We start from the raw sequence: 10621 nt of genomic DNA, 5'->3' as shown, positions 1-10621 counted from the left end.
TGCTGCTTTAACAGAGCGTAAATAATTTCGTGCAGACTTAGGTTTTCAAAATAAGAGCATCCACAACCGTGCTCTTGCCAGCGGCACGGTTGTGGGTCCGGCCCCACTTTTTCTGCCCGCTCTCTTGCAAGAGCACAACACCCACAGCTGTGCTCTTCCGCAAGGACGAGCACAATTAATTTAAAATTCAATTAAACAATAACATTTCCATAATAATAAAATTCATTAAAAAAAACTAAATAAAATTACAAATGACAAATAAAATAAAAACGACATAATTAAAAGACTAAAAATTAAAAATTACATAATTAAAATACTAAAAATTAAAAAAACCACTACTCGTTACCGAATTTCATCCACATGTGGTTGATTAGGTCTTCTTGTAACTGAATGTGGGTTCGGGTATCGCGCATTGTGTGTCTTGTCTCGATCCTCTGGCCAACCGTCGTATGCTCACCTCGGCGTGGGGGAGACCTCGCTGTTGAGCTTCCGGCTTCATCCTCACCTCGTTGTTGAGCTTCCGGCTTCATCCTCGTCGTAGAAGCTAGCCGCTCTCGGCCCTTCGTCGGCTATAATCATGTTGTGTAAGATAATACAAGTGAACATGATGTCGGCGATATTATTCACGTACCACAGCCGAGCCTGGGCCTTCACAATGTTGAATCGGGCTTGAAGGACCCCGAAGGCTCTTTCGACGTCTTTCCGCGCGGACTCTTGACGCTGCGCAAAAAGAACCCGTCTCGGGTCTGCGGGTTGTGGAGCGTCTTCACGAACGTCGACCACCTTGGGTAGATACCATCGGCGATATAGTAACCCATGTGGTATGTATTTCCGTTGATGGTGAAGTCGATCGCCGGTGCTACACCATTCATCACATCATTGAATAGTGGTGAAGAATAGAGCACGTTCAAGTCGTTGTTGGCTCCGGCAACGCCGAAATATGCATGTCAAATCCATAGGCGGTAGTCGGCGACCGCCTCAAGGATAAGTGTTGGGCCGCCGCCTTTGTGACCGCTTAAGTGTTGCCCCCTCCAAGCATTCGGGCAATTCTTCCACCTCCAATGCATGCAGTCAATGCTGCCAAGCATTCCGGGAAAGCCATGGACTGATTCGTGAAGACGAAGCAACCGTTGGCAATCATCGGTGCTGGGTGCCCGAAGGAATTCACCCCGAAAGCTGAACGAACGTCATCGCAAAAATTCTTTAGACAAAGGATTCCAGTGGACTCACCGATATGCAAATACTTGTCGAAAATGTCGGCCGTTTGCCCAGCAGCGAGTTGTCGGATGGCACACGTACACTTCTGCAACGGCGTGATACTTTGCCGGCCGGCTGCATCTGGACCTGTTTGGAAGAATTCAACACGTGCGGACAATGTGTTGACAATTCGCATGAACAAGCGCTTTGACATGCGAAAACGGCGCCTGAAGTAATCTGCCGGAAACCGCGGCTGGTCGGCAAAGTAGTCGGCAACGAGCCTTTCGTGGGCTCCCTCCCGGTCACGATGGATGTAGCGGCAATTTGATCTAGTTCGTTGAGGAGGAGGAGCGGGGGTATTCGCCGCGACATATGCTTCGTAAGCGGCACGATGTTGTTCGTAGTATTCTTGTTCTTCGCGCTCCGCTTCCGCCATAATATGGGTGAAATCCATTTGAAGTTTTGAGTGAGGGATGAATGTGTTGATAGTTTGTATGAGAATTAAGAATGAGAGATGAATGAGAGATGATTTGATGTGATAAATGGATGATGAATGTGTGTATTTATAGATGATTTTGGGGAAAAAATCAATAAAATCAAAAAAATCCAGAAAAACGGGCAAAAAAACGACCATATTTTTGGGATTTGGAAAATAATTTTTTTTATTTTCTATCATTATATAAAATTAATTAACGAATTTTTTTAAAAAAATTATTCAAAGACAACGGCTATGCCGTTGCCCAATCGTGTGCCGCCACATCGACTGCTCGCTGGCACGGAGCTGCTCGATGCATCAAGCAGCGCCGTGCTAGCGGCGGCTAGCCTCGTCCTCGCTGCTGGCACGGACGACGGCCTTCTTCCCCACCACCGTTGCGGATGCTCTAAGGAAAACTATATGAATAAGCTTATTGTAAAGTAATTATCCCGAATATACTAAATCAAACAAAATTTGGCAAAATAAATACTATAGGTTATCAAATTGAATCTCTCGCATTTTTTTTAAAACCATCCACAGCGTTGTCACTTATCCGTCCATTAACCGTCCCTTAAATTACTATTTATGGGCCCCACTGTACTTTTTTACTCCATCTCTTAACTAAGGGACGAAACCTACAACCCCCTCACTTATCCGTCTCTTAACCGTCTCTTAAATTACTATTCATTCAATTTCATTTTTTTAATTTTTTTTCAGCATATTCAATTAATAAAAAACACACTTCATTAAAAATAAACATTATGACATAAAATTAAAAAAAAAATTTAAAAACATAATTAAAAATCCTACAAAAATTAAAAATACATAATTTAATTTCCTCCGCCAAAGTTTGCCCAAATGTGCTCCATTAGATCATCTTGGAGTTGGGCGAGGGCGGTAGAGTCACGTGTCCTTGCCCGAATAGACAATCGTTCTTGTATAGACGGATGCACTCCACTTCGAGGCGGACTACTTGCGGTTGAGCTTCCGGGGGCTTCAGGGTCGAACCAATGTCCGACCTCGGGTCCTTCGTCTTGGACAATCATGTTGTGCAAGATTATGCACGTATACATGATGTCGATCATGCTCTCCATGAACCACGTACGAGACGGGGCTTTGATAATGTTGAAGCGCGCTTGGAGAACCCCGAACACCCACTCCACATCCTTCCGAGCAGTCTCCTGCTTCTGCGCAAAAAGTGTCCGCTTTGCGTTCACAGGCCTAGTGCACGTCTTCACGAAGGTTGGTCACTTCAGGTAGATGCCGTCGGCAAGATAGTACCCCATTTTATAGCGCCGGTTGTTAGCGGTGAAGTTGATGGTCAGCGCTTTACCATCCAAAACTTCGGCGAAGAGGTCGGATTGGTGGAGCACGTTTATGTCGTTGTTCGAGCGGGGACCCCGAAGTACGCATGCCAGATCCATAGCCGGTAGTCGGCGACGACCTCGAGTATAACGGTAGGGGTGGGTGCCTTTGTGGCCGCTCGTGTACGACCCCCTCCACGCCACCAGGCAATTCTTCCATTGCCAGTGCATGCAATCGACGCTGCCAAGCATCCCGGGGAATCCGTGCACTTCTTCGTGAAGGCGGAGCAGGAACTGGCAATCTGTCGTGCTTGGCTTCCGGAGAAATTCGTCGGTGAAGGCTGCCCGGACACCTTTGGGGAATTGGAGCAAGCATATTCTCCCAGTGATGTCTCCAATGTGGAGGTATTCATCGAACACATCCGTCGTTTGTCCAGTTGCAAGTTGACGGATTGTTGTAGGTATCTCCCCACACCGGGTTATAGCAGAAGTAGTCGCGGACTAACCTTGCGGCGGCTTCCTCCCGGTTACGATGGATGTAAGTCCGGAAGCGTGTTTGGGGCGGCGCGGCTTCCTCCGCCTCCCAACGTCGATCTTCTTAAAGTGATTCTTCCATTATTCGACGCATTTGCTCATACGGATCCATGAGATATTTTAAATTTGGGGAAAGAATAAAAGAGAGATTATTTGAGATGAAAATTGGTGAGGAAATGGAGATGATTTGGGAAGAATAGATGTGCAGTTGTGTGTGAAATGAGGATGAATTAGGAGTATTTATAGAGTAAAAAAATAAAAATAATAAAAAAGGAAAACGGCTATAAAACGGTAATATTACCGTTTGCCCATTTAAAAATTTTTTTTAAAATTTTAATTCGAATTTAAAAAAAATGATTTATTGCGTCAGCATGACGAATCCTACTCGCGGGCAGGCGAGTGGGCGTCACGCATGGCCTGGGAGCTCGCCACGTCGCTGGAGCGCGTGGCGATACGTCACGCAACGGGTTTCGGAGGGACGGGCGATCCGGTGGGATGGTGACGGGACGAGACGCTGCAACGCGTCCCGCCACCGTTCCGTCACGGAGGAACGAAATACGGGCCACCCACGTAACGGTTTGCGGGTGGCCTAACAGAGCAATGGTATCTCGGTGGGGTAGTTGTCCCAATAATAGGCACCTCACAGGTGAAACGAGACGGTTGGCCCAAGAACAGACACTTTGGAGAATGGAACAATTGGCCCCAAGATATGGAGACCAAAGGATACAAAGACACTAATTGATCCTCTTACTATTTCATTAAGGATGTACGAGTCTTATACTATTCGATCACACCATTCGAATTTGAATTGCTCGTACTTCATTCATTTTGAGTTGGAGCCCAATCGCACTACTGAGTTTGATATATAATGTGCCTTTTAAGTCATATTAATTAATATTAAATTAAATTTTTAACTTACATACCTAATTATATTTAAATACAAGAGATATTATTTATAAGAGGTGTGATCAATTCTAAATTTTTTAAGTGGTTAACTCTGCTAATTTTTTTAAGTATTAAAAATATCAATACAATAACATTAAAATATCAACACATCATTGTATTAACATTTTTAATATACTGCGTTGATGAGTTAGCAAAATTAACAACTTAAAAAGTTAGCAATATAACGCACCTCTTATTTATAATCTACACTAAATAATACTCCCTTCGTCCCAACTTAATTGTCACACTTCATTTTTACCATAAATGGTAAGTAGGTCCCACATTCCACTAACTCATTTCACTCACATTTTATTATAAAATCAATATAAAAAAGTGGGCCCCACATTCCACTAACTTTTTCAATCAACTTTTCTTTACATTTCTTAAAACACGTGCCCACTCCAAGAGTGACAATTAAGATGGGACGGGGGGAGTATTTAATTATACATATTAACATAGGATAGAGTTAATATCATACTTATTCTTATATCAAAATGTATAACAATTATGTAATGTTCTAAGTGCAACGTATGTATAATGTATGCCCTTGTGCAATTTAGATTTTTAAAAAAATGAATGGTTAAAATTAAGGTTTATGCCCAACATTAGTTATACTCTCTCTGTTCCACATAAATATGCCAAAAAAAAAATCGTTCGTCGCATATATATATTTAATATTCATTTATGACAATTTTTTCTCTTTTGTTTCTACTTTATTATTTGTGGGTCTCAATATCCACTGCATTATTTCAACTTCTACCTGAGTCCATGAAAATTTTTCACTTATTTTCATTTTTGTTCGTTCCCAAAAATTTGTCACTTTTCACTTGTACTATTTTTGGTATTAGATCACACATTCTACTAACTCATTGTCACTCATATTTTATAATAAAAATGGATATTAAGAAGGCTTGTTTCATGCATGGTTTTGATGGTGGTTTAATGTGCCTTTTGAGGAGATAATGCAGAAAATTGGAGTTTTAGTGTGCAGGTTATCGCTTGATCAAGTAGTTCGTGCAAACTGATCAAGTGGACGCAGATGGAGCAACCAAAAGCCGTGCTGATCAAGTGGATTTGCCAAAGGAAGTGGCGCCGCAAAGAGTGTGGCAGAGGAGAGAGAATCTGCAGGTACTTTTTTGCTGCAAGGGTATAAATGCCAAATCATAAAGGCTATATCCTAGAGATTTGAGCTGGCAGCCATCCTATAAAAAGGGGAGGAAATCTGAAGAAAGGGGCACACAGAAACACATACCAAGAAAGGAAAGAAAAAAAGAAAGTTCCATAGGGAGAATGCCCTCTTCCTCCTAGCTTGGAGGGAGAGAACCTCGGTTCTGGCTAAAATCCACCGTTCATCTGTCGTTCAACAACTCTTAGGAGCAGATACAATCGTTCTTTTGCCATTTTTATTTCGTTTTAGTTAAAGTACTAAAGTGTTCGTATTTTCAAGTTTTCTTAGTTAAAATTCTATTGCAAGTTGTTTCTCAACTGAATCTTGTTGTTTCGAGTTTGATTATTGTAATCTGGATCTGGGATTTTGTGAATCGTTGTTGCTATGAAGTTTGTTGTTGGATTTTCTGTTAGATCTTGTGATGACGAGTTAGATTATGTTTTGTAGGCTGATTTTCGCACTTGATTGCCGTTAAGATTTTTAGATCTAGCTAGTTAGTATTTGATTTTTTTCCGATCTGGAGTTCCTTGTGGAGATTTGCGTGATTATGGCAAGTTACTGTTTTGATTCGTTGTTTGCTCAGTCAGTTATCGTAGATCTCACCGTTACTTGTTTGATTTCTCACTTTTGTTGCATTTGAATCATGCTTTGTTTTCATCAAGTTCAATCGTCTATGGTGTTTAAGTTAGTTGAGGAAGAAGTCGGGAGATAGTTAGGAGGGTAGATTTGCAGCTTATTTTTACCGTTTATTCTTTTTTTCGAGTCTTTGCTGGATCAGTTTGGAAGAGTTCATGGACCAATCATGTTTTCGCATACTTCAGTCCAGTTGATCAGTTAAGAATATTTTCTCTTATAGTCCGCTAAGTCAAGTAGGTATAACTTAACCCACTTAGTTGCGTGGCAGCAGCCATCTCAAAATGTCGGCGACACAAGTGTCCGCACTTTCATCCTTGTGGAATTCGATCATTACTACCCTTTATTAATTTGTAGTATCGTGGGTTAAGGTTTTGAAATCAGCTTCGGTTTGTGCGTCCAATGGCACGTGGATAGATTCTAGGGAGTCACCTTGACCAGTTAGATTTATGTTACTTGTTCAGTCCGCAAGTTATTGCATGTGAGTTTGAAGTATGTCTATTGGATCATTTGGTTGATGTCTGCTTGGTCAATCTGCGTTTTATTTTAGTTATAAGCGTGCATACCCGATATCGCCTGAGTTTCAAGTATATAAAAGTTGGACCCACATTCTACTAACTTCTCAACCAACTTTATATTACATTTCTTAAATTCCGTGCCAGGTAAAATGGTGACAAATTACTTGGACGAGGGAGTACTTTTTCTCATTTTCTCTTACTTAACCAATTATAGATTAAAACTTGTGTGATCCTGATTAGCCTATTTCTATGAGATAGTTGAATAGGGCATTAATTGCACCTAGGTCATTACATATGCTACATTTAGAATATTACACACGCTACACATAAAACATTAAACCACAATTATTACGCATTTTGATATACTCCATCTGTCCCAAAAAATAGACTAGTTTTAACATTTTGCGCCTTCCGCAAAATTAGATAAAGTATGAAAAGTTTTTAACCATTTATACACAACTAATAATATGCACCCCACAATCCACTAACACAACTTCTACTACCTTTTCTTCTCAGTTTCTTACCTTTTTCAATCTCTATCTTATTTCATCAATTGCATATTAAAATCCGTGCTATATATAAATTTGTCTTATTTTATCAATTGAATCTTAAAACCCATACATCTTATTCTATCAAATTAACATTTTTATACTTTTAAATTGATGAAAATAGCGATCGAACGAAACACCTTTAAATGTAATAATCCCTCCGTTCCATTACAAATGAACAATTTATCTTCAAACGTTATTTTATAAAAATGATAATAAATAGTTAAAGTAGAGGAAAATTAAAATAAAAGAGAATATATAAATTAAAGTTTCTGGCACAAAAAAACTACTACTCCTCCGTCTCATGTTACTTGTACTGTTACTTTTTGGCTCGTCACAAACTCCTTACACCATTTATAGTTTAAGTTAGAATTAATACATTTAATTAATATGTTAGTTTAAGTTAAGAGCTCCTTTATTAAGTGATGTCTCATTACACTTAAAATTTTAATTTAATTACACTAAAAAATCAATCTCAAATTTACGGCCTAAAATGAAAAGTGCGAGTAACATGAGACGGAGGGAGTAATACTCATTTATAGTGTGACGGAGTGTGTTAATAATATTAAAGTTTCAGCTGCCCGCAGGGGCAGCGTAGTTGGCAACAGCGGGATGTAAGGCCATCTGCAATGGCGCCTAGCGCACCGCCTAGCCGAGCGCCGGCGCTAAGTGGTCCATTGCAACCTCCCAACCATTTTCGGAATTAAAAACCGCCTAGCGCTCTGCGATTTCGTGGCGCTAGGCGATGCGCTGGGCGATCCGCTCGGCGCTATTGCAGCGTCCGGATCGCCTAGCGCATCGCCTAGACGGTTTTTTTTTCGAAACACTATATATACGCGGTTTGCACGTCATTTTCATTCGCACCACTTGTTTTAACGAGTACTCTATCTATCTTAATTTCTGTACAAGATCAACGCCGAGAAATGGAGAACATCAACGAAAGTACTCCAGTGACGACCGGGTCTCAAACTCCCTCGGTACCCGTGGGAGGTGGATGAGGTCCGATGCCAGGGTACTACAACATGTACCCTTGGCAGGGGATGATACCCGGGATGGCAGCTGGGGGGAGTATGCCGGCGTGGCAGGGGGTACCGAGGATGCAGCCCGATGTGCATATGATGTCGGGGTGGACACCCGGGATGCAGATGATGCCTGGGGGGGACGACGATGCAGCCCCCGACGCAGGGGACGACAGGGTGGGTACCGGCGGTGCTACCCCCGACAGGGGGGGTACTGGGGACGCAGGGGGATGAAAATGTCTATCGCCCCAGTTTTGATTTTTCGACTGCTTCTTCGCACACTTCGACTCCAACGGAGACGCAGTTCACGCAATTTGAGACTTTCTCCTTGGAGGAGTTAGGGTTTGATATGCTCGGTGTTCCGGAAACTCCCGTTCCTGCGGGGGAGCAGTGCGGGGCGCCCCAAAGAAGAAGGGCGAGTCGTCGCAGCCGGGTGAGGATAGCCAGGTCCGGAGGAGGTGGACGGACGCTGAGAACGTCGCGTTGTGCAAGGTGCGGGTCAGTGTTTGCGATGATCCTCTCGCTTCGAACAACCAGAGGATCGTCAACTTGTAGGGCAAGATAGCAGCAGCCTACCAGACATTTTGCCCGGAGGGGAGGCCACGCAACCGGGAGGATTGCCGGAAGGGGTGGGATCGAATTAGGGCTGTCGTCTCCCGTTTTTCGGGTTTGTACGCCAACGCCCCCCGCATGCAGAGTAGTGGCCAAACGGAGGAAGACTGCAGGACGATAGCGGAGAAAGCCTTTCCCCAGCCCGAGTTGTATAAGGAGTTCACTTATTGGAACTGCTATCTTGTGCTGAACGACTCCGAGAAGTTCCGAGTAGGTGTCGACGCTGGCTGGCCGAAGAAGCAACGATTGAACTATACCGGTGATTACAGCGGCAACAGCGGTGGTTCCCACGACCTCCCCGAGACGGCCCAGGAGGTCCCGACCCCTTGTTCGTTCGCTCGCCGAACTCGCCCGGTTGGGCACAAACGGGCTCAACGGGAGGCGAAGGGGTCGCCAGGGTTCCCAGGAGGTCCAGTCGGCATCCCCCCTTGGCCAATCCACAGCGGATCTCAAATTCTTCGCGCGTCAACAAACGCGCACTCAGATGGTCAAGACGATGGCCGAATGGCGGGCTACGGTGGACCCCGTGGAGAAGAGTTTGCTTCAAACATTGCTCATGAGCATGCAGGACGAGTTGGAGGCGGCACGGAGGGAGACCGGCGGGAGTAGAGGCGGCGACGACGATGGCGACGGTGGCGACAGCGACGGAGGAGACGACGACGGAGACGAGGAGTGAATTATTGTACTTTTTTTATTATTGTAATTTTTTAAAATTATTGTACTTTTTTTAAATTATGGTACTTTTTAAAATTTTAATAGTATTATTAATGTTTCCCGTATACGTCTCGTAAATTAAATTCCATATATTGTGTGATTGTTAATTATTTCATTTTTATATAATTGTTATTAGTGATGTGGATAGGCTATGGCTGGGCTATGACTGAGCTATTTGCTTGTTTTGATGATGTGGCAGGAGGATTTTTAGTGCTGATGATGTGACGTTTGTGGCTAGGCTATGGCTGGGCTATTGTTGGGCTATTCCTATTGTGGATGTCCTAATATTAAAGTTTCAGCAGCATAAACAGTCGCATCAGGGGCGGACGCATAAATAAACATGAGTAGGGGCTAAATTTTCAAAATTTTATACAAAAATAAATTTTCATATAATTTAAAATATTATTAGAGGCTTTTATATACCAATATGTTCAAAATATGAATAAATTTTAAAATTTTATAATAGAAAAAAATTAAAAAATTGAATTCATTAGGGGCTTAAGCCCTCCCCTCTTTATACGTGGGTCCGCCAATGAGTCGCATGGTTATCAACTGGTAATTTCTTAGGGCACCCGCAACGCGTGCCGCCGGCGTTCCGCGTGCCGTTCCGCCGGAGCGGTTTCGCCGCGGAACGCGTTGCGGCGCACCGTTCCGCTCCCATTCCGTTCCGCGTGCCGACGGCACGGAACGCGGCACGGCTTGTGCCGCCACGCGCTCGGGCGACGTGGCGCTCCCCGCTTCGTGCGTGCTTCCCACTCGCCGGCCCGCGAGTGGGACACGTCAGGGATGACGCAATAATTAATTTTTTATTAAAAATATATTTTTATAAATTTTTTTTAAAGGGTCATATTACCGTTTTTTTAACCTTTTTTTAATATTTTTAATTTTTATTTTTATTTTCTTATTCTATAAATACACCTAATTTATTACATTTCACACACAACTACACATCTA

Source organism: Salvia splendens, chromosome 3 (genome assembly GCF_004379255.2).
Source record: "Salvia splendens isolate huo1 chromosome 3, SspV2, whole genome shotgun sequence".
Lineage (NCBI taxonomy): Eukaryota > Viridiplantae > Streptophyta > Magnoliopsida > Lamiales > Lamiaceae > Salvia > Salvia splendens.
This window is presented reverse-complemented; position numbering follows the sequence as displayed.